The sequence below is a fragment of the Camelus ferus genome, chromosome 11 (assembly GCF_009834535.1).
Source record: "Camelus ferus isolate YT-003-E chromosome 11, BCGSAC_Cfer_1.0, whole genome shotgun sequence".
Lineage (NCBI taxonomy): Eukaryota > Metazoa > Chordata > Mammalia > Artiodactyla > Camelidae > Camelus > Camelus ferus.
This window is the reverse complement of record NC_045706.1, coordinates 47,218,225-47,244,595: the sequence shown is the minus strand read 5'-3', so window position 1 is coordinate 47,244,595 and position 26,371 is coordinate 47,218,225. Positions and strand designations below refer to the sequence as shown.

At 35.8% G+C, this 26,371-nt stretch overlaps 1 protein-coding gene and 1 long non-coding RNA gene across 8 annotated transcripts in view; one reads left to right on the top strand and one right to left on the bottom strand.

Moving 5' to 3' along the window:
• CTNNA3 (catenin alpha 3) overlaps positions 1–26,371 on the top strand; it is a 1,348,033-nt gene that overhangs the window by 1,301,276 nt on the left and 20,386 nt on the right. The gene's annotated exons all lie outside the window — the stretch shown is intronic.
• Positions 432–25,848, bottom strand: LOC116667179. Its single transcript, XR_004323971.1, has 3 exons — positions 25,470–25,848; positions 18,973–19,067; positions 432–1,975 (listed from the first exon to the last, which is right to left on the bottom strand). It is a non-coding gene; the product is annotated as an uncharacterized LOC116667179 (long non-coding RNA).

Here is a 26,371-nt window from a genome sequence, read left to right as displayed (position 1 = left end):
TATAAATCCATAAACATTTTACCTGCATAGCTTGTGTTTGAGTGTATATGCGTGTGTGAAAGAGAGAGAGGAAAAGGCAGAGACAAAAAGGGATGGAAAAGAGATGGGGAAAATGAGTGATATGACTAGGCTTCATCAAGCTAAGAAAAATTTGTGATTTTATTTAGAGTTAAGGGCATGAAAGGCAGTGTGTGCTTTTGTGTGTATGTCCATTTATGTGTGTATTGCATGCATGTAAGTGTCATTCATATCGCAGGTGATATATGTAATATATGCATATATTGCCTCTGTACGTCTATGAAATTGAGTCCTCATTAGTGCTAGGCAATGTCCTAAATATTTGATATGCATTTCCTTTCATAATTGTCACCAAAAAGAAGCTGTACGAAATAGCTAGTGTTATTGCAATTTTATAGATACAGAAACTGAAACTTAAAGAGGTTGAACAACTTCTTCAAGATCACAAAGCTATTAAAAGGCAGGGCGTGATCTTAAACTTGGTCCTGATTCTAAAGCACATATACGTGGTACTAAGTTGCTTAGCACAGCAGCGCTGAAGCTTTAGTGAACATGGCAACTTGAGCAGATTCCGGGTCCATATCTCAAACTTTGAGCAGATCAGGCACTTCTTTAGGGCATGGTTCTTATTTTTATCTTCTGTGATACTTATAGAAGAGAAAAATGATAACAACAATGATAACTAATATTTATCAAGCTCTTAATAATGAACATAGCTCATTCTAAACCCCTTACATATGTTAATTATTTTGTATACAAACAGTGCTCTGAGGAAAGTCCCACTCTTATCTCCATTTTGTTAATGAGAAGATAAAGCTCAGAAAGCTTAAGTACAAGGATGGAGATCTGTCTCAGTCTTCTGTTCCTCCACCTCTGTCCTCCATCCTCCAGCTCCCTCTCGTCTAGGAGAGGCTCTGCTACCCCTGATGTCCAGTGATAGTAGCTTTGGGGTCTCAGGGATAAAATCAGAGTCCTTCTTTATCTGTCTGTTCACAAACATGCTCCCTTATACTTCCAACATTGTATTCTGATATAGCCAACCCTTAGTGCACTAGAATCATCCTCCTGGTCCTTTTCGCGCTCTCCTTTCTGAAGTGGGACTGGAAATACAGCATTTTTAGAGCTCCAAAGTACTACGCCTGTTCTCCATGAGGCTCTCAGTCCAGCTTTTCCAAGGAAAGGGCATTGCCCTAAGGCATTTCTGCACATAGCCAGTCATTACAGTAACATTAGAACTAATGCACAGCTGCATGTGTCAGAGCAGACTTGACTTAAAAGACAGAACTAATTATTTATGGTCATGACGACATCCAATCCTTTTTAACAATTGAGCCATCGTGCTTTTTGAATTTTTTTTCACTTCTGTGCTCATGTCTTTCATAGGTCTCGCTATATTTATCTGCCTGGTTGCTGCTACACCTTTTTGACCTTTATTTGGTCTCTTTTGAGTTTTAAGCAATTACTGGAGTCTATGAAACAAGCCTCCCCTTTGTACTATTTAATTTAATTATACTTCTCATTTGAGCACTTGCTAAGTCAATATTTAGTTCCTTGTCTATATCCCTGGGACAACCTGAAACATTCCATACGCTAGCTAAATGGCTTAATGTGCACGGACATATGAGCTGAACGCCTTAGTTCGCATTCTTTCTCCCTGCACAATATCCAGAGGACACCTGCTGCTACAGACCTCCTTTCCTTCGCCTTCTCCCTTAACTGTGCTCCACGGCTTACCTGGCAGTTCCTTTTTCTGGATGATAAACTGTCATGGAACAGAAGGAAGAGCAATCCTTGGCGCTATCTCACTAATTTTGTTTGTAGAGCTGCTTCTCTAATGTAGCATTTTCAAATAGGTCCATTATACATCTGCTTCTCCACCTGGGAGCACCAGCCATGCCAGGTGCAATGCCATCAATGGCATGATTTTGCTGAATGGCTTTAAGTGCCTGGGAGGGAGCTGAAAAGAAATGTGAAGGTGATGAACAAAACTCCTGAACAACCCTAGAGTGTTTATACTTTGGAGGGCTCAGTGTAAATATTTGGGCTGTTTGTGGTCTTATGTTGGGAAAAACAAGTCAAAAGCTGAGAAAGATGGTCTATTGACTCATGCAAGAGGACTTGAGAATCTCCTCTTGCCAACTTTTCAGATTTAAAGGGCTCTTCAAGTAAAAGGGAGTTTGTTTTAGCCACAATCTCTGGGGTCATATACCAAGGGCCTTTGCCTGAATATGAAAATACGTACATATGTATACATATACAAAAGTTGTTTTTTTAATAAAAATTAAATTTGTGCTTGATTTTCCAATTTAAAGTTTAGAAATAAGAATAACTAACTTGCTGAAGCCTCATTATATGTAAGGTCTTATGTTTTATATACATCATCCCTTTTAGTTACCGTCTGCCTAGTGTGCATATATTATCTCCATTTCACAAATGTTGGATCTGTGTCTCATAAAAACTTAATAATTTGTTCATGTTCACACATCTCTTGTAAGATGAAGCCAGGGGGAGAGCTCAGGTCTTGCTGACTCTAAAGTTCACTCCTCTGCTTTGTAGAGAGGTTCCTACTCTTTAAGGAAGTTGAATCAAAAAGTAGGAACCTGTCCATGATGCCTAAACCCTCCAGGGATCCCATATTTTTCGTATCTGTGGTTCCATGAGCCCCTGTAAGTGGAAATCCTGATAGGTGCAACCTCGCCACCCTACCATTCACCCCACTTAGCTTAAGGCATTTCAAATTTTTGGTTTTCCTGTATCATTTCAGAATAGGATATTATTTCTCATGAGAATATCCCAGCAGGAATAGTGGGGACTATTTGTGCAGTTGTGATTTGTATAGATCTCTGTGTAAAACGATCACCTTAGCATCTATAATACAATGTGTATTAAAAAATAACCTCACTATTACCACTAGCAGCAATGACAGTAGTTCTTTTCCCAGGGCCTGCTATATACCCGAGAGTGCTTTAAGTTCTTTACATGAATTATTGCATTTAATCTGTAAAATCATTTAGTAATATCTCTGCTATTATCGTCACAACTTTGCAAATTAAAACCTGAAGCAAAAATTACATATCTGGCCCCTGAGGTGACACAGTCGGTGTTGGTGGAAGCAAGATTCAAATCTAAGCCTTTTGACTCCAAAGCTTGCACTCCTAACAGTACATTTCACTATCCCTCAAATCTAAATACTCTTTAAGTACATGAATAGTTTATTTTATCTTAGTGATATAAAGTTCCTCTTTTCTAAATGTATTTTTAGTTCTTATTCTCTCACGTCTCCCTATAGGAAGTTTAGATCAGAAGACATTGGTAAGGAGAAAGGAAAGAGACAATAAAAATACATTTGTAGGGCTGTTTCTCCCTTTTTCAACTCTCCTGATGGCGGCTGTCTCATGCTGTCACTCCCAAGCACTCATGCATCTCCAGTGCTCTCCACACCACCGAGAGCCTGCCCTGCAGCCTGCTCTAAATTTGAATTTAATGATTTTAAGATCAGCTTGCTTTAATGACAATTGAAAATGTAATTGAAGGTGAGTATAGAGTTGTTCTCTCAAATCTAGGTAATATCTACTTTGACACTTGGAAGATTCACCTATGTCTAATACATTTTTTCCCTTCTGGCTATCTACACAAAGAAAGTAAAATGACACGAAAGAGGTGACGGGGGTTCTGGAGCAGAAATGTGTACAAAATGAACATTCCCCGTTAAATAGAGTGATCGAGAAACACCAGACAGAAGTCATAAACAAGAGTTGATTTTTTTCCAAAATGTAGCTTTTAACCCACTCACATTCTCCCCATTCCTGCAAGCCAGAAGCATCGTTAGAACATCTCAGGACTGTGTGTTTGACTAGACTTAAGCAGGTGCAGCAAACCACAATCACATTTGGGAGGGAAAGATTAGAATCAATTGAGTACAGATACCAAATCCAAAATGAAGTGTGATGGTTAAATTATTTAAATATAAGTAAAGCTTTTAAATAATGCTTAGTATACAATAAGTATTGTTTGTTGTGCTTTAAAGCTGTGTAAATATTAGCCATAAATTTTGACTAGATTTGTGATCTTGGGAAAGGAAATAAACCTCCTTTACCATATCTATAAAATGGGAATATCAATTTCACATTTCCCATTGAATTTGTTTGGTCCATCTGCAGACATAAATGGGATAATGGATGTAATATTTCTGTTGTAATGAATCAGTAAATACTAATTATGATTTTAGGATTAATGATAACCATAAATTAAATAGTTTATATGTAACATGAGTTAAATAAGAACAATTTAATAGATAATCTGAAAAAGCATACTACTGCCATGTATGATGTTGCTTTCTTTTGTGATTAGCACTCCAAGTTTTACGAGTTGATTTATTTATAAGCTATAACCCCAAAATTTGGGAATCCATGAATGTCAATATTTTGGCATAAATAGGATTGAAATACTTAGACTGTGATCCTTAAATCAGATCAATTTTGTTGCACTGTAGAGATAGAAGCTTATGCATCTAAAATTCTAAAAACCCATGGTATGCAACCAATGTCTCTTAAGTAAAATGAACCCACAGATTTTTTGACTATATATTTCAGTACTCTTCCATTTGTCCTAAATTTCATCTAATCTCTTCTCAATGATATGTTGTAAGAGGGGCAGTATAGGTTGCCTAACAAAATCCACATCATCATAGTGTATATTAGCCATGAATATAGAAAACACGTAGTAAAATAATATGTTTTGCTTGCTTTCTGATATGTTGGGGTGAGGCGGAGAGCTGTGAAAGTTCATACTCTGTAGGTTATTTATGTTTTAGACTAATCTGTGGCTAGATACCATCAAATATGATACTCCCTCTCAATAACTAGCTGCCAAGTTCCCTATTATTATGAAATAATATTGAATAGAACTTTTAATACTTCTTTTGGTTTAGAAGTGCAAGACCTATATATTGTATATTTAACAGTGTAGTCCATCTGGATTTTTACAACATACTGATCATTTAGGGTCTTCCTTCTTACAGATTTAGAAATATTTTTTCCTCAAAAAGGGGCATACTGAGTTCCATCAAACTGAAATTGAATTATAAATTAGAAGTCGATGCCTTACCTTTTGGTTGGAGTATTCTACTAATAATTTTGTCAGTTAGTAGGTACTCAAATACATTGATCAACAAAAACCTGTTGTGCAATTTAATTTGACCTCATTTTTCCATGAACAATACATAATTCCCTGCCTTGTTATTTTGTGTTGTTCCCTTGCTGATCAAGAGGTTTGACGTTCAAGTTGCTTTTGCCCAACACGCTGCTATATTGTGTTTTGTTGCCAGTAATCTTGCTGAAGCAAAAAGGATCGTATAGTTACCCATTTTATCAGCTAATCACACTCTAGTGCATTCTTGCCTATATTCTTCTTTATATTAACAAAACTGCGTTACAGTAATAGTAGTTTGAGAATTTAATATATATGTAAATAGATGATGTTTGTTCATTGGGAATTTAGAAGGGATACACCAGGAAGGCTAGCATTAGGGTATAATGCAGACTCATAGAATTCCATTAGGTTAGGATACAGTTAGTTTTCTAGTAAATTACAAGGAACGGATGAAACATCTGTATAGGATTATGTCCCAAGCATCTCTGCTAAATCAGAACAAGTTAAATGTGTGATGTCTTAGTTGGCTTGGGTGCCATAACAAAATGCTGTGGATGGGATGGCTTAAACAATAGAAATTTATTTCTCACAGTTCTGGCAGCTGAGATGTCCTAGATCAAGGTGCTTGCTGATTTGATTCCTGATGAGAGTTCTCTTCCTGGCTTGCAGATGGCTGCCTTCTTGCTATGTCTTCTTATGGTAGACAGAGTGAGAGAGAGATCTCTTCTTATGAGAATACTAATCCTATCTGATTAGAGCCTCATTTCTATGATGACTCTAATGTAATTAAAATTTTTTTGAGTTTCAGACAAAATTGACAAAACTGTAAGATATTTAAATTGTACATCCTGGTGATTTACTATACATGTATATTGCAAAAGAACTTCTCCTATCTAATTAACTAACACATCCATCACTACACATTGTTTTGTTTTTTGGTTTGGTGAAAACATTTGTTTTACTCTCAGCAACTTTAAATTGTACAATACAGTGACTTTTTTCATATATATATATTTTATCGAAGTATGGTCAGTTTACAATGTTGTGTCAATTTCTGGTGTACAGCATAATGCTTCAGTCTTACGTGAACATATATATATATTCATTTTCTTTTTCTTTTTCACCATAAGTTACTCAACAAATATAGTTCCTTGTGTTATACAGTATGAACTTGTTTTTTATTTTATATATATTAGTATCTGCAAATCTCAAACTCCTGATTTATCCCTTCCTACCCACTTCCCTCCCTGGTTCCCATAAGTTTGTTTTCTATGTTTGTGAGTCTTCCTGTTTTGTAAGTAAGTTTGTCTTTTTTTTAAAATATATTCTACATATAAGTGATACCATATGGTATTTTTCTTTCTCTTTCTGGCTTACTTCACTTGGAATGACAATCTCCATGTTCATCCATGTTGCTGCAAATGGCATTATTTTATTCTTTTTTATGGCAGAGTAGTATTCCATTGCATAACTATACCACAGCTTCTTTATCTAGTCATCTGTTGATGGACATTTAAGTTGTTTCCACACCTTGGATATTGTAAATAATGCTGCTGTGAACATTGGGGTGCATGTATCTTTTTGAATTAGAGTTCTCTCTGGATATATGCCCAGGAGTGAGATTGCTGGGTAATATGGTAAATCTATTTTTAGGTTTTTTAAGGAATCTCTATACTGTTTTCTATAGTGGCTGCACCAAACTACATTCCCACCAACAGTATAGGAGGGTTTCCTTTTCTCCAGAGCCTCTCCAGCATTTATCGTTTGTGGACTTAAATGATGGCCATTCTGACAGGTGTGAGGTGACACCTCATTGTAGTTTTGATTTGTATTTCTCTGATAATTAGTGATATTGAGCATTTTTCATGTGGCTGTTGGCCATTTCTATGTCTTCATTGGAGAATTGTTTGTTTAGGTCATCTGCCCATTTTTGGATTGAGTTGGGTTTTTTGTTTTTTTTTTTAATCAAGTTTATGAGTTGTTTATATATTCTGGAAGTTAAGCCCTTGTCAGTCTCATCTTTTGCAAATATTTTCTCCCATTCTGTAGGTTGTCTTTTGTTTCGCTTGTGGTTTCCTCTGCTGTGCAAAACCTTGTAAGTTTAATTAGGTCCCATTTTGCTTTTATTTCTATTGCCTGGGTAGACTGCCCTAGGAGAAGATTGCTGAGATGTATGTCAGATAATGTTTTGCCTGTGTTTTCTTCTAAAAAGTTGATAGTGTCTTATCTTACGTTTAGGTCTTTAAGCCATTTTGAGTTTATTTTTGTGTATGGTGTGAGGGAGTGTTCTAACTTCATTGATTTACATACAAGCTTCCAGTTATCCCAGCACCATTTCTGTAGTCACTGGGTTTTACATTTCATCCTTAGATTAACCTTGTTTACCTTATACCTGAATGTTTGTACCCTTTTATCAACCTCTCCTTATTTCCCCTGCTTCCCAGGCCCTGGAAACCACTTTTTCACTCTGTTTCTATGAGTTTGGCTTTCTTTTAGATTCCAAATATAAATGATACCGTGCACTGTTTGTCTTTTTCTTTTTGGCTTATTTCACTTAGCATATGCCTCCAAAGTTCTTTCATGTTGACATAAATGGCAGGTTTCCCTTCTTTCTCATAGCTGAACAATATTCTATAGTATATATACTATTACTTCTTTACTCATTCATCCATCAGTGGACACTTAGGTTGTTTCCATATCTTAGTTATTATGAATAATAATGCAATGAACATGGGAGTGCAGACATCTCTTCCATATCCTATTTTAATTTTCTTCAGATATATACCTAGAAGTTGGATTTCTGGATTACATTAGCAGTTCTGTTACTAAGTTTTAAAAAACCTCCATACTGTGTTTCACAGTGGCTGAACTAATTTAAACTTCCAAGAGTGAACAAGTGTTCCCTTTTCTTTACATCCCTGCCAACAGTTATTCTCTCTTGTCATTTTGATAATAGCCATTGTAAAAATTGTGAGCTGATATTTCATTGTGGTTTTGATCTGCATTTCCTTGATGACTATATATTTTGAATAGTAACCCTTTATCAAATACATGATTCACAAATATTTTCTTCCATTCTGTACATTGAATTTTCATTTTTTAATGGTTTATTTTAATGTACAGGAACTTTTTAGTTGGATGTAGTCTCATGTTGATCTGTGCTTTTATTCCCCTTGCTTTTGTTGTCAAATGAAAAAAAATTTTGCCAAAACCATTGTCAAGAAGTTTACCCCTTTGGTTTCTTCTAGGAGTTGATGATTTTTGAGGTCTTATGTTCAAGTATTCACTCATTTTGAGTTAATTTTGTGGATAGTGTAAGATGGTAGTCTAGTTTCGTTCCTTTGCATGTAGCTGTCTAGTTTTCCCACCACCATTTGCTGACAAAACTGTTGTTTTCCCATTGTTCCAGGCACTTTATTGTGATTTAATTGATCATATAACCATGGGTTTATTTCTGGGCATTTTCTGTTCGATCAGTCTGTGTGTGTGTTTTTATACCAATGCCATACTGATTTGATTACTATAGCTTTTTAAAATACTTTGAAATCAGAAAATGAAGTGTGATGCCTGCAGCTTTTTCTTCTTTCTCAAGACTGTTTTGCTTATTTAGGGTCTTTAGTGTTTAAATACAAATTTTTTAATTGTTCTATTTCTATGAAAAATGACATTGGGGTTTTGATCGAGATCACATTGAGTGTGTAGATTGCTTTGGGTAATGTGGACATTTTAACAAAATCAATTTTCTAATCCATAAGCATGGAATATCATTCAGTTTATTTGTAGCTCCCTCAGTTTCTTTCATCAGTGCCTTATAGTTTTCAGTGTATAGATTTTTTACCTCCTTGGTTAAATTTATCCCTATGTATTTTATTCTTTTTGATGCAACTGTGAATGAGATTGTTTTTCTAGTTTATTTTTTGATAGCTTATTGTTAGTGTATAGAAATGCAAATTATTTTAAATATTGATTTTGTATCCTACAACTTCACTGAATTTATTTATTATGAGAGTCTTTTGGCAGTCTGTAGGATTTTATCTATATGAAACAGTCACATGCAAATAGAGAGACTTTCATTCCTTATTTTCCCACTTGGATGGATACCTTTTTCTTTCTTTTTCTTGGCCAGCTGCCAGGGCTTCTAGTACTGTGGGGAGTAAAAGTAGCAAGAGCAGGCATCCTTGTCTTCTTCCTGATTTTACCAAAAAAGCTTTTAGCTTTGCACCATTTGGGTATGCTGTTAACTGCGGGCTTGGTATCTGTGGCCCTTTTTATGTTGAGCTACATTCCCAGTATACTCAGTTTGTTGAGAGTTTTTTGTTGTTGTTTTATTATCATGAATGAATTTTGAATTCTGTCAAATGCTTTTTTATGTATTTATTGAGATGATGATATAATTTTTATTCTTCATTTTGTTAATGTGGTCTGTCACACTGATTGATAGCCAGATGTTGAACTATCTGAATTCCTGGAATAAATCCCACTCAGTCATGGTGTGTATTCCCTTTGAAATATTTATGTTGAATTTGGTTTGCTAATATGTTGTTGAGGATTTTTGCATCTATGTTCACCTGAGATACTGGTCTGTAATTTTCTTGTTGTGTCACTTGTCTGCTTTTCATGTCAGGGCAACACTGGCCTCATAAAATGTGTTTGGGTGGGTTCCCTCCTCTTCTATTTTTGGAATATTTTGGGAAAGATTGGTAGTAATTCTCCTCTAAGTGTTTGGTAAAATTCAGCAGTGAAGCCATCTGGTCCTGGACTTTTGTTTGTTGGGGGGTTTTGATTACTGATTCAATCTCCTTACTAGTAGTTTCTTTAGATTTTCTGCTTCTTCGTGATTCAGTATTGGTAGGCTGTATGTTTCTAGGAACTTACTCATTTCTTCTGGTTGTCCTATTGGTTGGCATTTAATTGTTCGTAGTAGTCTCTCTTGATCCTTTGTGTTCATGTGGTATTAGTTCGAATATGTATGTTTTCATTTCTAATTTTATTTGACTCCACTCTTTTTTCTTGGTAAGTCTAGCTAAAGGTTTGTCTAATTCATTTATCTTTTCAAATAACCAGCTTTTAGCTTCGTTAATCTTTTCTCTTGTCTTTTTAGTCTCTATGTCATTTATTTCCCCTCTGATCTTTATCTCCTTCCTTCTGTTAACTTTGGACTTAGTTCTTTTGTTTTTTTCCCTTAGCTCCTTGAGGTTTTTAAAGTTAGGTTGGTATTTGCAATGCTTTTTTTTTCTTAATGTAAGCATTTATCACCATAAAGTTCCCTCTTGTGAACTGCTTTTGTTTCATCTCATAAGTTTTATTACATTGTATTTCAATTATCATTTGTCTTGAGATATTTTTTATTTCTGTTTTGATTTCTTCCTTGATCCATTAATCATTCAGGAGTATGTCTATCAATCTTCACATATTTGTGAATTTCCCAGTTGTTCTTTTGCAATTGGTTGTGAGTTTCTGTGGTCAGAAAAGATGCTTGATATAACTCCAGTCTTCTTAAATTTATTATGAGTTGTTTGTGGCCTAACATGATATATCCTGGAAAATGTTCCAATTGTGCTTGAGAAGAATGTGTATTCTGCTCCTGTTGGATGGAATGTTCTATAAATTTCTATTAAGTTCATCTAGTCTAACGTGTAGTTTAAGTCTCATATTTCTTCTTGAAGTCCCCTACTATTATTGTATTATTGGCCATTTCTCTTTTCAAGTCTGTGAACATTTAGGTGCTCCTCTGTATTTACAAATGCAGTATCCTCTTGTTAGATTGACCCCTTTATCATTATATAATGACTTTTTGACTGTTATTTATAGTCTTTGCTTAAAGCTTATTTCATCTGATATAAGTACAGTTACTCCAGCTTTCTTTTGGTTTCCATTTGCATGGACTATCTTTTTCCATCCTTTCATTTTTAGTCTGAGTCCTTAAAACTGAAGTCTCCTGTGGCAGTATATAGATAGGTACTGTTTATTGTTGTCATTTGTTTTTTTAACCATTCAACCACTCCATGTCTTTTGATTAGATATTTTTGTCTATTTAAAGTATTATTGAAAAATATGGATTTACTATTGCTATATTGCTAAGTTTTCAACCTATTTTGTAATTGCTTTGTTCTTCTTCCCTACCTTTGTGATTTGATGATTTTCTATAGTGATATGCATAGATCATTTATTTTAGTCTATTATCGTTTTTTTTTTGCTTTGTGATTACCATGAGGCCTACATACATATTTTATATTTATAACAGTCTATTTTAAGCTGATAACAGATATGTTTCAACGCATACAAAAGCTCTATATTTTTACCTTCCTCCCTAACATTTTGTGTTTTTGATACCACGGTTTACATGTTTTAAACTTTTGTGTCCATTAACCAATTATTGTATTTATAGTTACTCAACACTTTTGTCTTTTAAGATTTATGCTAGATGTATCAGTGATTTACCCACTACCATTATGACAATAGAATATCCTGATTTAACAGTTAGATTTATACTTTTATTTGTTTTCCTCTTACTAACTAGTTTCATTTTGTTATAACTTGAAAATGTCCTTTTAACATTTATTGTAAGCCCAGTCTGGTGGTGGTAAACTCTTCTGAATTTTGCTTGCTGGAAACTTTGGATCTCTCTTTCAATTCTGAAAGACTGCTTTGCTGGATAGAATATTCTTGATTGTCAGGGATTTTGTTTGTTTTTAATTCCTATACTTTGAATATATCATGCCACTTCTTTCTAGCCTATAATGTTTCACTGAAAAGTCTGCTGATTGTCTTGTACTGTAAGTTGTTGTTCTCTTGCTACATATAGTATTCTCTTCTGCCTAACTTTTAACAATATAATTATAAAATGCATTGTCGTGAGTTCCTTTGGACTCATCTTGTTTGGAACATTCTAGGTTTCCTGGAGTTGGGTGTTTGTTTCTTTCCTAAGGTTAAAGAAGCCATTTTTTATTCAAATAAGTTTTTCATCCCTTTCTCTCTTCTTCTTCTGGGACCTCTATGATGTGAATATTGGTCTGTCTGATGGTATACCATAAGTCTCTTAAGTTATCTTCACTTCTTTTCATTCTTTTTTCTCCTCTTCCAATTGAATTCCATTATCTTGTCTTCAAGTTTGCTGTTCATTTCTTCTGTGTGATCTAGTCAGATATTGAGTCCCTGCATTGAAATTTTCAGTTCAATTATTGTATTCCTAAGCTCTATGGTTTCTATTTAATACTTCCTTATATTTTTAAAATTCTGATTTTGTTCATGCATTGTTCTCCTGACCTCAGTGAGCATCTGCCAGGAAGCTCACTGGCTTGGCATTGAGTCTCTTTTCCTGCTAACTTGTGTTGCTCACTTGGCCCCTTAGATTCCTTATAACTGCTCTGACTTCTGATCTGTAACTGGAAGCAAACATGGAATAGAAATTTTCAACCCAGGAGACTATATGTTCAGTGTTCAGTTTGACTACTGAATAATTCTGTCCTAGTTTTCTTAGATTTTTTTGTTTTTGTTTTTTTCTTACTTCTCTGAGTGTTAGAAATGTCTGACCCTCAGGAAGCAGCAGTTAGGCCTTCTTTAGGGAATGACAGGGAGATGGGCATCTCTGTGTGCTCCCTCTGCACTGAGCCCTAGGGGAATAGCTGATTAAGAACTGTTTCTTGGTTTGCACAATCCTCTGGGACCTGGGAACACAAGCTCCGCTGTTTACCAGAGGCAGGCAATCAAAGGATTCATCCTCTGGGTGGTAGGTACAAAAGCTGAGATGCCAGATATGTGCATAAGCTTCCTTCAGGGAGACCCCAGCAATCTGGAGTGAGTCAGATGGAGAATATGAAAATGGCATCCATTGGCCTCCCCAGTCTCTGGGAAGGATTGTGATCAGCTCCTTGATGTGTGCTAAATTAGAAGCCTGACCCTTAGACAGCAGCTTCTGCAGTATGCAAATAGATCTCTTTCAGGGAAAGACTGGGTAATGGGTGTTTCTTTTTTCTCTGTTGTGATGCCCGGGGGTGGGGCAAATAGTCACAGCAAGTTCTTGCAAGCCTGTTAAGAACTTTTTATTTATTTGCTATGGTCTGTGAATCTCAAGGATGCAGACCCTGTTGGTTTTTAGAGGTAGGTGTTTGGGTGTCCTGTCCCTCAGGTAGATGTTTTAAAAGTTGGGGTGCTAAGTATTTGGTCTAAAACCTTTAGACCTCAAGAAGAAGGTATGAATTTTGAGTCTACTCCCAATTGTGTGTCTCTTTGCCAGGGGTGGGATTAATGGTGAGAGTGTCACAGCCTTTCCTACACTTTTTAGATGTGGGCTTTTTCTCATTGACCAGATGTGGAGGGTTTGTTCAGCTGGTTTCTGAATTTCTTTTAGAGGGAATTGCTCCATATGTAGCTGTAGATTCAGTGTGTCTGTGGGAGAAGCTGAGTTTGGGAGCCTCCTATATCATTATCTGGGACTAGAAATCCCTCACTTAATCTTAATTACCTCCTAAAGACCCTATCTACAGATATAGTCACATTGTGGGTTACAGCTTCAACATATGAGGGGACACAATTTTGTCCATAGCATATGGGGAGGCAAATAATCTGCATGTACCAAGGAACTAAGTGTGAGAACAGAGTTTAAGTCATCTAGTCACTGCTTTAACCTGTCATGATTTTCAAGTGTCTGTGGAAGGACCTAGAGGAAGATGTAGTAATTAAGATTTAGTGATGTTGAGTAGGATGAGACCTTATAAATCATTGAATCCAACCCATGCAATGCACAAAAAATTGTGAGCTCAGAGAAGTGAAGTAACTAGGATAGAATTTTTCAGTAGTCAAAGTGAACAATGAACACATAGTCTCTTGCAGTTAAAATTTTCTTTTTACTATTCTGTGCTGGCTTCCAGATATAGGTAAGAAGTCAGACCAGTTATGAGGAATCAAAGAGGCCAAGTTAGTAACACACTGGCAGGGAAAGAGACTCAATGCCAAGCCACTGAGCTACTTGGGAATGATGGCTCATCAGCCCCTAAGTCTGCACAGGATTGGTTCCAGGTCCTGGCGTGAGGAAGACCTAAAAGGTCTGCATAAATTGGACACTGCCACAAAGGCTAAGTAAATTCAGGTCTGATATCCAGGAAGAACATTAAAGTCTTTGGAAAATTGATAGATAAGAAAGATTATAAATTAGACTTCTTTCTGTCAAGTCTTTACCAATTCCTTGAGCCTGCAGTCATCTTACTGCCCACTTAGTTCAATGTCAAGGTTGTAAATGTGACTGATTCATGACAGCAGTCATGTTTTGCATCATCTCTCTGACACAGCAAGCAGAACCAAATTTAGCTGAGGAGAGTAGAAGTAATTGTCTCTTCTTTACCTGGTGCCATTATGTTACAGACTTATTTATGCGCTTTGGTTTCAGGTGGTTTAGGAAGCATGTTTAAGTATGAATGTTAGGAAAATGAAACAAAGCATTGAGATTCCAGTTTTAATAGAGTCAAGTACTCCAGAGTATAACATTCCACTGAATTCAGAGGTTATTGATTTTTTCAAATTCAGCCCAGAGATAACTGTTACCTCAGTTATAGCATTCGTAGTGAGACTGCTCACAATCATTGTTTACCTTAATTAAAAAAAAATCTTTGATATAGTATTTTAATCAGCAACCTCCTTTCTTTTAGATGTTTCTGATTTCTATTAAGACAACATCAAAAGAGCCCATAAATATGTTGTGTTTTGTTTCTGTATTTTCGGATATAGGACAGTAAATCTAAACCTGCTTTGACTGACATTTCTCTTACATTCCAAAGATGTAAGAGAGATTTAGGAGATAGAGTGAATATATTTTAGTGACTATGAGTAGAACAGGCACAGATTTGCAGGCTATCATGATGGTAGTTAAACATTTATATGTATTGCACACTATGTGCCATGCACTCTTCCAAGTGTTTAATATACATATATAATGTATTTAATTGTCATGTCAGTTCTCTTAGATATAATTATTGTGCCTGTTTTTTGAATAAGAAAACTGAGGTGCACAGAGATTAAATAAATCATCCATGATCACCAAGTGGCAGAGATAAGTTTCCAGTGTAGACCATTTGCTTCTAAAATTATTTTTAATCACTGTTAACAGTTATGCTTATCTACCCAGAGAATATGGGGATTTAGGAGTGGGTTGCATTTGAGGTTCTTACAGCACATCCATGTGTAAATATCCAAAGAGTAACTGGAAATATAATGGAACCCAAAAGAGATGTCAGGACTGAAGACAGAGATGTGGAACACTTCAGGGTATGAGTGTTACCTGAAGTCATAGATATGCCCAAGAAATATACTTCTTTTGACCCAAATAAATGTAGCAAGGGAGTCAAGATAGCTTGATGGCATCAGCAGTCTATAGATGTGAGCCTTTCATAACATTAAATGCAACAACTACTTTACTGTTTCATGAATAAGTTTTGGTTTCATGATTTGTATATATTTGAAACAGTTTACCAATAATTTGGAAGTATATTGTACACATCTGTACTCTGCGTGAATCTCAGATACTAAAAGCTAATGTAAATAAATAGAGAAAACTAGTCAACATTTAGCTATTACAGAATCAAGATTTGAACAACCAGAGTAGTCTCTCTTCTACATCCATTTGTCAACTCTAAACAGAGTTTTACTAGAGAGTCTTACAAGACAACTGGAAGTAGTCATTTTTCTTTCCCAGGGAATGAACATTGGGACAACGAATTCTATAGCCTGGGACTAACATGTATCAGGTATCTGGACAAAGAAGCAGGGCTGACACTTTATTTTCCGTGCTGTTGTAAAACTTCATTATCTAAACTCTTGACCATCTGTTCCTCACACCACCTCACTTCTTTGTCAGTTCTGATGAAACATGCGTTCATGAAAGCTGAGCTATAGAGTATTGTTACCCATAGAAGTTCACCCACTGGAGATATTCTTAGGCTTCTACACTCAGTTCAGAAGTTTTTCCATAAATTGAAGTGGACTTTGCCCATAATGCTGAGATACACCCAATCATTTTGTTGAATTAAGAGGACAAATAATTAAAAACTGTGAAATGTTAGCATCAAGTAATTTTACCATTACTTGAACTGCACTGTCAGCACTGTTGTTAAGGAGACTTTTTCTTATATGCAGTAACAGTTTGAATAAGAATTCTGTAAAGTGAAAAGCAAGCATTTTTAATTTGCCGAAGTTCTAGTACAGGGTAAGGTACTTTGTCACTTCTTCTGCTGAATTCATAAATCAACACCATCAAACGTAATTACCAGATATCAAAAGAGAACAATTCAGAAACATGACACAATTATACATGGAACAATGAAATAAAGAAAATACAAATGCAATATACTACAAATTATCTTCATGGAATTGGTAAATCCATCCCTGAGAATCCTGAAAGGGGGCCTAGCGAAATGCATTTTATCATCTCCTTGCAAAACAAACACTTTATTCTTCCTTTGAATGGTGGCTTTTTTTTTTTTTTTTGAAGAATTGAAAACGTGTACAAAATATCTTTTTAGGACAAAAGATTAGTGTTGTAGCCCAAAATTGTCTAGGCCTTAACAACTCAACTGATAGATAGATAGATAGATAGATAGATAGATAGATAGATAGATAGATAGATAGATAGATAGTGTTGTATTGACAGAAATAATTCGTATTTCACTGTCTTGTAAACTCTTGTGACTTTAGCTGCTTATTGGAGTGTACAGGAGGTGTATGCCAATGTGTTCAAACACAGGTGTGACTCTTCAAGCATTGCTACTACCTACTTGGCAGTCCCTTCTCTCTGTGATGTAGTGGCTCTATTACGTGGTGACATCTCCGGTTCTGCAATGCAAGGCCACATTCTCTGCTCTGAAAAGCCACATGGCTCTCTTAAGCGAATGGCTGTCTTGTATACATCCCCAATCAATGTTTGCCCAAGGTAAAACTCTGACTTCCTTGCGCCTAAGATCTTTCACTCTTAAGTGAGCTTGCCTTTATTCCTCAGTGCAATGTTTGTGCTGTGATCTCTTTCCATTCTCCCAGAATTTTATCCTCCCTTTCTTCCGGAGACTTCTCTACGTACCCCCACCCCAAAGTATTGAACAAGATCTCAGTAACATGTTGATTGGATCCATACCAACAGCCATTGTTTTTACGGGAATGATAGATTGCTTTAAAACCTGGATTTTAGAGTTGGAAATAAGTATGAATTAGCTGAGTGTGATGTGGTTGAATAGGTGAAATAATTTGGGATTCAAATTGTGAGAAAGAATGAACTACGTGTAGGTGAGCGATGGAAAATGCAGTGGCCATGTTTAAGTAAAGCTGTGACCTGGGAGATCAATAAGAACCCAGTGCAAAACTGGGTACCCATAGTATGAAACCCGTAGTAAGGAGTGTCTGTATGTTCTGAAGAAATAGTGCTGGAGGGAGATAGCTGCATCGAAAGTTTCCGTGATGGTTGGAATGTGGAATCCCAGCAAGGGGAATGATTGTATCATCTTCCTCTGAACTATTTTCGGCTGGGCATTGAGAAGTGGTAATAGGATTTGAGAAGAGGAATAATTTTAATTGTAAGTAACAAAATTTACTGTCAGTCATTTAAACCACAGCAAGAAGTCCAGATAATGGTTGCTCTAATATTTAATAATGTCATTAGAGTTAGATTCTTTCCAGATTTCCCTCTACCATCACCTGTATTTTGTTGTGTTCCCTTATAATTTCAGTATGAATGCATCAGTTCCATATTTCATGTTTTTACACAACCTCATTTTAAGAAGTAAAAAATGAGCTTTCTCTTTATATGACATGATCTTTTATCCTCCACAAATAAATCTTTTCCAGAACCATCCTAGCAGACTTTCCCCTACCCAGTTGGTCAGGACTGGGTCACATGTAACACTCTTAGACCAATCATTTGTAAAGAACACTAGACCAATCATGTTTCAGCTCTAAATCCTGGGTAAATTTTTGCCTGAATAAAATCAGGGTTTAGTTATTAAGGAAGAATGTAGAAATGACTACTAGGTATTCACAGAAGACATTGTGGAATTTGAACCAACATGAATTGAATACTTACTACATGTGTAAAACAGATTATTAAAAATAATTTAGAACTTGAATCTTGGATCTTAGAAGATGGCCATAGTATTATTTCATATTGGTGTTACGGAGAAACATCTCTGAAGGGGAAAAATCTGCTTAGTCTCAGTCTCCGGTTCCTAGAGGATAACATCTCAAACTTTGTTTTTGTCTTTCTGCCATATCTAGCAGAAATAGCAGAGCATATTTCTTACGAGCAGGCCCACTTCACTAAACACTGTATTGATAAAGTGGGCTTCTAGCTTAATTACTAGGAAATTTGTTTTAGCTCTTTTCTTTTCCACTCTAGGAAGTATATCAGAATGCAAATGAGTGAAAGGCCATAATTAGAGGGATAACCTTGAAGCCACTCTAATTTATGGGAAAAAAAATCATTCTCCAGTTTCAGCATTTCAACTATTATAATTACCACCAAATTATGGACCTAGTGACACATGTCACAGGTAACTGAAATTCACCATGTGTTGGGACCTTAGGATAAAAGCTTTGATCCAGAAGACAACTCTCTTCTTTCTTTGTGACCACTCTCTTATTGTCATTACATTGTTGTAATTCTTGGACCTCTGGATGTTCAAGTTGAACAGTGAGATTAAAAAAAAAGGAAAAACCGTGGACATAGAAAGTGGGAAACACACTCCCCACTCCACAACACTCAACCCATTGTTAGGCGTGTAATAAACACTCAAAAATCATGGTCTAAGAACAAAGAGATTTACTTACAAATTTAAGTAGTTTCCATCACAAAAATCACATTTTCTCTATCAAGGTACAAGAGGCAGTAGAAGAGTTACCGTGCAATCACATTTGGCATGTTTCTGCAGAACAAGAGTTAGAATGAGGAGTGCCAGTCAGAGAAACAGAGTGGAGATTATGAACAGTTTATTTTTATTTTCTTAACTGTGATATTTAATATATTTTTATTGAAGTATAGTCAGTTTACAATGTTGTGTCAATTTTTGGTGTACAGCATAATGCTTCAGTCATACACGAACATACATATATTCGTTTTCATATTCTTTTTCACCATATATTACTACAAGATGTTGAATATAGTTCCTTGTGCTATACAGTATAAACTTGTGTATCTATTTTATATATAGTATTTAGTATCTGAAAATCTCAGGCTCCCAAATTTATCCCTTCCCACCCCCTCACCCCCAGTACCGTAAGTTTGCTTTCTGTCTGTGAGTGTTTCTGTTTTGTAAGTAAGTTCATTACTATCCTCTTTTTCTCTTTTTTTCAATTCCACATGTGAGTGATACCATGTGGTATTTTTCTTTCTTTCTGGCTTACTTCACTTAGGATGACATTCTCCAGGTCCATCCATGTTGCAGCAAATGGCATTATTTTATTTTTTTTATGACTGAGTAGCATTCCATTGCATAAATATACCACAACTTCTTTATCCAGTCATCTGCTGATGGACATTTAGGTTGCTTCCATGTCTTGGCTATTGTAAATAGAGCTGCTATGAACATTGGGGTGCATGTATCTTTTCACATTAGAGTTCCCTCTGGATATATACCCAGAAGTAAGATTGCTGGATCATAGGGTAAGTCTAGTTTTAGTCTTTTGAGGAATCTCCATACTGTTTTCCATAACAGTTGCACCAAACTACATTCCCACCAACAGTGTAGGAGGGTTCCCTTTTCTCCACAGCCTCTACAGCATTTATTGTTTGTGGACTTTTGAATAATGGTCAGTCTTACTGAGGTGAAGGGATATACCTCATTGTAGTTTTGATTTGCATTTCTCTGATAATTAGCGATATTGAGCATTTTTTTCATGTCCCTATTGGCCATTTGTATGTTTTCATTGGAGAATTGCTTGTTCAGATCTTCTGCCTATTTTTGGATTGTGTTGTTTGTGTTTTCTTATTAAGTTGTATGAGCTGGAATTTTGTATATTCTGGAAATTAAGTTTAAATGTTCAGGGGTTAAAACAAAAGACTTCCCAGTTAAAGAGGAGGAATAGCTCAGTGCAAAATATTTGCAGTAAAGCAAGAAGAGTGAGTTGGGAGGTTTCAGCCAGAGCAAAAGGGTCCCAAACAAGAAAAAACTTTTGACTAAATTACAAAATACTTCCTTTTCTGGAGAGAGTAGCAGCACAAGGTGGCTGAGTGAGCAGGGAACTTGGAGTTTTATGGATTTGGGTTGAATGCAGCTTTACCTCTTACCATGGACAAGTCACTGAAATTTTCTGAGTCACAGTTCTTACCTGCCAAATGGGAAAAATAATACCTATCTCATAGGGTTGTTATTCCAACTATGGATACTATTTTAAAGCATATGGCCCTTGACACAGGTTTGCAAAGTAGGGGTACTTACTCCCATCTTTCCTCATTGTTTTACTTTTTGCAGTAACTGGTGGGAAAGGATTGTTGTTGTTTTCAAAACCTTGATAATCGTGATAGTGAATCAGTGTATGTTCCATGGATTGCACGATGTACTTAGTCTGTCCTCGTGCCAATCCTATGAGGTAGATCTTTTTGGTTTTCCATCTTACAGAGGGGAAAACTGAGACCTAGAGAAAGGATGTGTTTCCAAAGTCCATATTCTTAACCACCTAGGAGGTATCCTCCCACCCCCTCCACAGCTACCCACCAACCACGTGGGCTTTATTCTTTGAATTCACACAAAGGCTAAAATCACAGAGATTAAAGAACACACATGGCTTCCTGCTTCTGCTGCCTGCTGAATTCCAGCGCCTGGGGGTCAGTGTAGGTACCTGCTGCTTTCGGTCTGGGGTTTGCTGCCAGTAAACTTTCCCATTTTCCAAGCAGTGGGGAGGGCGACAACCAGCTGCTCTAAAACGTGTTTGAATCTCATCCCCCCAACTAAGAGACAGCTGTGCTTATCTATAGAAAGACTCTGGAAGATTGTTTTATGTTTTATAAGACACTCTAGGCAGGATTAGAGAGATTTTCAATTCAAGAACAGAACGTTTTGGTATGCCTTCCCAACCACTGATATTTACTCAGATACAAAGCTTGTGAGCCTCAGATAAATAGAATACAGTCGTTTTCAAGACACTTTAATTGTTTTCCTCAAGGTATGTTTTTTACACCTGACATATTCCATGCCTCACAGCCGAGATAACAACCCTTTGTTGCTCCAGGCTTCTCCTGGAATAATTTCTGAAGCACTGTTCTGTCTTGTTACCTGCTGCCCTTTCCTTCCAGTGTGTGGATAAAGCAATAAATGGTGAAGTTAATGCTGCTGCTTCTTATGCTAGACTTAAACCGCTCACTGCCACAGAACATAACTGTAATGTCTGTGGCCCATAGGAGGCGTGAGGCTTGCATAGCACCCAGATTTTCCACTTACATGAGAGAGGTACACAAGAGTCCACAGAAAATGGCAGCTTTATCATAGGTTTTCTTGTTCTAATTGTCTAAAGCTAGTCATGGTTTCAGTACAGGTTTTATTTTATAGATAATTATGAAATTCAGTTTTTAACTTAAAAATGGACTAATTATTATAATTATAGAATTAAACCATGATCAAGTCATCAAAGACTGGAAAAGCTAGGATACAAATGAAATTTGCAACATGAGGTGTGATTTCAGAGGTACTTCAAAACAGGGCAGCTGACATTTAACCACATTCCACCACATTCCGTGTGTAAGTATACACAATGTAAATGCTTATGTAATAGTTTAGAACTCATTTATGCACTCCCTTACTCCTGTAGCCTCTATTTTCCCAACAAAATAGCAAAACTTTTCTCGAGAAGCATAGGCATGTCTGACAGCCTCTTAAAGAGCTACAGGAGCCAGCGTTTGCCCATATTTTATTTTACTACTAATAAGGCTGAAACTAACTACTTGATTTTGTGCAAACATTTAATGAGGACAGACATGAACTTTTTCAAACACAGAAGTGAAACGGTGAGTTCTAAGATATTTTATGAATGAAACCATGCCATATTGACATTGAGGGAATACACTTGCTCCAGCAAAAATCTTACTTTGCTATAAACATGGTTACTTTTGCTCTAAGAACCTCTCTGTACCCAAGATTTTTTAACTACTGCTTTTCAGCTAGGTGTAACCAATGGGAGTCTACTGGCAAGCACTCATTCACTTTTGGTGTTTTAGCTGCTTGTCACAGTTTCAGCTTTTCCATTTCATGCAGTCCTATGAATGGAAACAGTTCATGCTGTGATGGTAAGTTGAGGGCTTCCTCAGTCACCAATATTCTGTATTAAATTCCAACTTTGAAATTACCTGAGAGTGTCTGTCTTCCTCACTGGACCCTGACTGCTACACTCACTAAAAGGATTGTGATAAGCAAGACTGGCTGCGTGCTAATTTGAGAGGGGTGTGCTGGGATAAGAAAGAGGCATAGGATGTGCCCCTTTACCTTTTATTGTCAAGGAATGTTCTTGTGTTATTCCTTGATTTTCCAATGTAGGTAGAATTTATTCTTAGTTTTTTTTCCCATCAAGAGCTCCAAATTCTGTCATATTATTTGTCAGTTAACTTTATAAGCTTTTAAAGATGACAGCGTCATTATGTCCATGTACATGCAAAGCCCTAGTTAAGATTAATCTTAAAAACCAGCCCTGAAACTCAACAGAAACTCAAGGAAGCTAAATAATTTCTTCCCAGGCTGCATGTCTTATCGATGTATTATATTTAAATTGAGTGATATTAATCTATATGTGGGTTTTGGAATTTTCTGACAAGCATGTCTTTCATCAGAGTTTTAAACATAAATAATGAGAAGCATCATTTGATCAAGAATTTATATGCCATTCCTAGATGCCAAAAAACTTTGTTTTATGGCCCTTGGATGTAGAATGTCTGGGAAACACTGTTTTGAGAAAGAATTGAATTGAAATCATGTCTGTTTGCTATACTTTAGTTATACAACTTATAGAAATATTTCAAGTAATTTGTGTCTCATGTATCTCCTGTACCTGTGTCAAGCAATTAGGGTAAATATGAGAGCACTGTCGCTTCTACGTGGACCTTATTGCCTTATGATGACTAACGTTAGATGAACTATAGACTGCTCTAACAATGTATAAAAAGCTGTTCTACCTAGTCTCGGTATCGGGATGTTTCTTTGAGAAAGTGATGTTAACATTAAGACCTAAGGGAAGAGGTTATTTCCAGGCAGAGGAAAGTTCTTGTGAAAAAAGCTTAGATGTGATGAGAAATACGTGGCATGTTTAAAAACTAGTTTATTGTATGACTAGACCACATAATGTAAAAAGCAGGAAGAAAAAGGATTAAGGCTTTATAATCTGTAACAGAATAAGAATACATTTTAAAGTCCAATACAGCGTACTGTAAAATAATTTTTTGAGAGATCATGTTTTGTGTTAATGTAGAGAATGGACTAAAGGGGAGTAAAAAGGCAGAGACAGAACCCAAAAACATACTGCAGTCATGCAAGGTTAGACAGTGACTTCCTCTAGGGTGGCGACAGGGAAGGGAGCTATTGAGAGGATTAGACTAAGGGGCCCTGGTGACTTATGAAACGGTATGGCTGGAGAATGGTAAATCGAAGGTAATTTTTAGTTTTTGCCTAAGTGACTGACTGGTTTGTGTTAACTGAGCTCTTAATTTTAGAGCTCAGGTGATATTTTCATAATCATTATTATAAGCACATTAATGGTAACTGTAGCCTTGGGAGTCCATGAGTGGGCTTAGATTGAAGGAGGGTGGGGAGACAGCTATAAACCCAAATGTTTAAGAAACATCTGGAAAAATCATCCTGCCCATGAAAATTCTGCATGGGAAAAACAGAGGTAAGTGGATAAACTATGTTTATTTGAAAACATCCTTCTAAAAAAAAGTTTCTTCCCTGAGTGTTTATATCTTGCATAAATTCTTAATATTCAAGATTGTTAGACTAAAATGGAATGAGAAAGCTTCCATTGCTGGGTAGAATGTAGTGGGTTATGATAAACCAACGGTCCCACTATTAACAACTAGAGAAGTCAGATAAGAAATGTATAGAATAAGCACAAAATTTAGCATGCATGTATTTAGATCTCCTAAAGAAGAAAGTGAAGGCTACAAAAGCAGTATTTGAAGGACTAACTGCCTAGAATTAACTACCTAGAATTTTTCCTAACTGAAGAGGGTCAGCTAACAAGGTCAAGCAGCTCAGTGGATCCAAAGCAGAGTATATAAGAAAATAGCATGACACCTATGTACATCATACTTTTTTTTAAATCAGCAGTTTGAGTAAGCTAAAATCTTAAAAGCAGCCAGAGAAAAAAGACTTGTTTCCTTCAAAGGAGATTCATAAAAACTTATAACTGACTCTAAAAGAAAACTGACAATCTCCAATTCTATAACTAGCAATAATCTACAGTAGTCCCCCTTATCTGCAGGGGACACCTTCCACTACCCCCAGTGGATGCCTGAAAATATGGATAGTACCAAACCCTGTATGTACTATTTTTTTTCCTATACACACCTATAATAAGGTTTCATTTACAAATTCAGCACAGTAAGAGACTGACCAAGTTGCCAGCATCACTGCTCTTGCACTTTGGGGCTGTTATTAAATCAAATGAAGCTTACCCTAATACAGCCACGGCAATACTTCAACAATCTGATAACTGAGGGAGCTGCAAAGTGACTAACAGATGGTGAGCGTATACAGCATGACAGAAATAGACACACATACATGACCAAGATAATTTAAAAGAAAAGAAGAATATTTTTACCAAAGGGTGTTTGAAAAACTGGTTATCTATAATATGAAATAAATGTACTATAGCATCACTCCATAAACAGAAATCAGTACAAGTCAGCCACTGCAATGGAAAAAAGTTTACATGTATGAGAAAACAGAAATAAATGCTGACTGTACAAAGTAATATTGTAAACTAAGCAGAAAAGTTGCAATATGTTTAGAATGAAAATTCAGGATGACAGTATTGTAAAGTTGAAAAGGTAGGTAGAAATCAAATTTTCTATGATTCTAGCATTACAGAAGAGTTGTATAAGTAATACTTTAAAATTTACCTCAGTAAATCAAAAAAGCATGTTTTAATCTCTGGAGTAACTGAAAGTAGTTAAAATGTATTTATAACTGAGGAGGTACTAGGGAGGAAAAATGAAATAGTTCATTAGCTCTCCCCCTCTAAAAAAGATCAAAGTAGGTAATACAAAAATGTGTAAAATGAAAAAATAGTAATATGATAGTTACAAACATAACCTGTATAACCACAACAGTGAATGAAATACATACCAGAACTATTCTGAGATACCAGAAGACCATCATCTCTGAGAGAAGGAAAGCAGACAAGGTAAGTCCCTTATTGACTCGATTTCTTCCTAGAGACCAATTTGTGACTGCAGGAATACTGCAAGAAACAGGACCAAAATACAAAAAGTAAACTAACAAAAATTAATTGTATTTCTATGTTGGCAATGAAAGATTAGAGAATGTTTTCAACATAACCTTTACAGTAGCATCAACAATATTAGGGAAAAATTATCATATATGCCAAGTATTTAAACTATAAGCTCTTATTGAGAGAAATTAAACATTTAAAATGAAGAGTTATTTGCTAAGTTGTCATTTCTATCCAGCTTGATCCATACAGTAAACATAACTCCCGTCAATACAGCCCCACAGGTGATTTGTAGAACTTACCAAAGAGATTCTATAAATTATGTAGAAATTCAAATGACCTAAAAAATCAAATAATTGTTAAAAAAAAGAACTTAATATATTTTACTTCAAAGATTAAAGTTACAGTATTTAAGATAGTATAGTGACACAAAGATAAATCTAGAAATGAAACACTTAAAAATCCAGAAATAGATACACATATATGACCAAGATAATTTAAAGGAAAAGAAGAATATTTTTACCAAAGGGTGTTTGAAAAACTGGTTATCTATAAATGTACTGTAGTATGACTCCATAAGCAGAAATCAGTACAAGTCAGCCATAGCCTTAAACATAAATCTAAAACTTCAGAACCTCTAGAATAAATCATAAAAGAAAATCTTAGTCAACTTGTGTTTGCCAAGCATTTTTGCTAGAACAAAAATATAAAAGAAAAAATTTGATAATTTGTACTTCATCAAATTTAAAAAACTTGCATGACTCATAAGAATATGAAAAGAAGCATCAGACTGGGA